The sequence below is a fragment of the Geospiza fortis genome, unplaced genomic scaffold, assembly GCF_000277835.1.
Source record: "Geospiza fortis unplaced genomic scaffold, GeoFor_1.0 scaffold637, whole genome shotgun sequence".
NCBI classification, from domain to species: domain Eukaryota; kingdom Metazoa; phylum Chordata; class Aves; order Passeriformes; family Thraupidae; genus Geospiza; species Geospiza fortis.
This window is the reverse complement of record NW_005054515.1, coordinates 320,229-323,285: the sequence shown is the minus strand read 5'-3', so window position 1 is coordinate 323,285 and position 3,057 is coordinate 320,229. Positions and strand designations below refer to the sequence as shown.

General features: G+C 44.5%; 1 long non-coding RNA gene across 1 annotated transcript; it reads right to left on the bottom strand.

Moving 5' to 3' along the window:
- Positions 1–1,914: 1,914 nt before the first annotated feature.
- Positions 1,915–2,560, bottom strand: LOC115948776. Its single transcript, XR_004082556.1, has 2 exons — positions 2,403–2,560; positions 1,915–2,072 (listed from the first exon to the last, which is right to left on the bottom strand). It is a non-coding gene; the product is annotated as an uncharacterized LOC115948776 (long non-coding RNA).
- Between the last annotated feature and the right edge of the window lie 497 nt (positions 2,561–3,057).

Here is a 3,057-nt window from a genome sequence, read left to right as displayed (position 1 = left end):
GTCCTGCCTGTCTCAGTGAGAGCAAAGCCTTTTCTCTGGGTTCTGCAGCTATGAAATATTCATTGCAATGTTTGAGCTGTAACAGCTTCTGGCCCAAAATGAGAGTGCCATAAACAGGCTGTTCCCCCATAGCTGGGGAGTCAGACAGGCAGCAGGCTAGAAATGATCAGAGAGATGTGTTGTTTATTTTGACAAAGTAACAGATTGTATTTGTGCTTGAAAGGCAACAGGCAGATGGTCTTTGCACAACTTAGAGAGGGCAGGCCCCGCTCCTGCTGAGTGGGGAAAGCTCTGCTTGACTCCAGCACGGCACAAATGAGGGTTAGGAACAGTTCTTCCTTAAATAACTCCATCTAAATGGCACAAATGAGGGTTAGGAACAGTTCTTCCCTGCACAGCTCCATCTAAATGGCACAAATGAGGGTTAGGAGCAGTTCCTCCTTGCACAGCTCCATCTAAATGGCACAAATGAGGGTTAGCAACAGCTCTTCCTTGCACAGCTCCATCTAAATGGCACAAATGAGGGTTAGCAACAGCTCTTCCTTGCACAGCTCCATCTAAATGGCACAAATGAGGGTTAGCAACAGTTTCTCCTTGCACAGCTCCATCTAAATGGCACAAATGAGGGTTAGGAGCAGTTCCTCCTTGAACAGCTTATTTTGCCTTGAACAGGTTATTTTTTATTTATGCTTATTTTGCCTCATCTCGAATGATTTTAAATTACATGTACCACATGCATGATTGTAAGGGTTTTAGGATGCAGTTATTTGTATCTGGAAATAATGGCACAAATGAGGGTTAGTAACAGTTCCTCCCTTGAACAGCTCCATCTAAATGGCTGGAACATACAGGTGCTGTGATCAGAAGTCTCCTTCCTGCTCTAAAAAGCAGCTGGTTCCACGGGTGCTGTTACTGCTCAACAATTCACACCCAGTAACTGATCCAGTGTTGCCTTGCTCTGATCTGCTCTACTCAAAAATTCTTTATTGTGTCACCAAGTGACCCCAAATTTTCCAGAAATATTTGAAACATAAAATATCCATGCAATGCTGTATTAGGTTTAGGATATTAAGGTTCATATTTAATATTTAGGTTAAGGATAGGCTGTATCCACTGGAGAGATAAAGAGTGGAATATGAGTTTAAGGTGTGAGATTATTAAAAATCACAACAGCACCAAAATTGTTATTAAAATTCAGACATCTATGACAGACTTAAAAAGTGTTACACTGTGAAAATTTTCAATGTCCTCTCTCGCACTTCTCCAGCACTCCTGCTTCCTTCAGGAGAATGTTGTTTATAAACAGAAAAATGTTTTTATAAACAGAGGGAGTTCTCCTAATGTTGAAAGTTTGCCTCACACAAAGACTTTTTTTTTTTCCTTGAAAGACCTCCCACATGCTCGTGTTCTTATCGCACAGCAACTATTTGATGCTAAACTCTAACAAACTGGGAATGTTTTCAAAAACTTGGGATGCTTATTTTGCCTCATCTCAAATTATTTTAAATTACAAAGCCACGTACCACATGCATGACTGTAAGGGTTTTTGGATGCAGTTATTTGTATCTGGAAATAGAAAAATGTAAATGCTTTTCTTCCTTTTCACATGGGTTTTACATTGTCATTAATTTTTGTGCTTAGTGCTTGAAAACCTGCTTAAGCTTCCTCCTACCCTCCCAATATGGTTCAATACACTGACAAGCCTACAGATATCTTCTTCCTTTGATAAATTCCAACTCTCAGTGGGCAAGATCAAGGTAAGGCTTCCTCTTACATGTCAAATAAGTCAAATTCATACACGAGTTTTTTCTGCTATGGTCTCAAGTCATCTTGACCTTGTTTTCAAAAAGCAGTAAGGAAGAGAACAGACCCCAAAGAATTAATCCACACCAATGCATTGAGGTTCTTACTCAATGCTTGAAAAGAGAAAAGGTATCTTTATTTCCATTTTAACAACAGTCAAAATACAGCTGTGTAAAGGGAACTGCTTTACCCAAGGTCACAGGAAAATGCAGGTCCTGAGCTCAGGCCCTCTTTCTTCATGAGATGGTGCGATCCACAATTCACATAACCTGGGGAAATATTCCATTGCTTTTTTACCCACCAAATCCCATCCTGTGCAGATGCTTACTTTGGCAGAGCCAAAACTCAAGGCTCAAGTGCATCTTTTATGATTTTTTTACAGTGGCAAAGGGAATGCTGAATGCATGAATGGTTCTTTCTCTCTGTTGTTCCCAGACACCCTCCTAAAGTAACACTGCAGGCAAGCAGGAGTGGCCTGTGTTAATAATGTATCTCCTAGTGCACCACAGTAACACCTAAATGTCTTTATAGCAAAATCAGTGCAACAAAGTATTTGTATAGGAACGATGATATAAACCCAGTTTGATGTAAAAATATACCTGAGAGGAGTCAAAGAGGAGTAGCCCTGCACTCTCCTGTTTGCACCAGCCTCTGCTCACGGATTTGGCGCTGCCAAGACTCAAAGCACAATCGCTTATTGCGTCTCTTGGAGCTCGAGCTCTTCAACCCGTGCGACTGCAGGGAAGGAAAGAAAAACCCTCAGCTTCCATTCAGAAGGGAACTTTGCAGCCCTCACGGACGAGTTGCAAAGCCTGAGAGCACCCAGAACGCCCCAAGGCAAGACAACACAAAGAGCTGCCGGCACTCTTTGTTAGGGCCGTTCCAAGCCCACTTGGGGATGCTGCAATATTTGGGTTAGAGCACCATAGCGAGGCGCACAGGCCACCCTGCCAAAGGGACAGAGGGACGGGTGGCTCCCTCTAACAAAAACCAGGCGCCCCTTGGGCTTTAACCCAATCTGGGATTGCCTTGAAACCTCTCCATCTCCGAACTCCTCCACCCTGGGAAAGGATGGGAAGGCTTTCTGCCTTTATGCTCCCGGCTACCAGAAGCCCACTGGGACCGGGGTCAGGGGGGCCCTTTCTCTGCTGGGCGGGGAGGGGGCTCCTGCCCCCACTGCAGCGCTGGGGCCCGGCCGAGGAGGGCGGCAGCCAGGAGAGGGGGGTTGTAGCGGGCCCGGGCTGCAGTGACTCC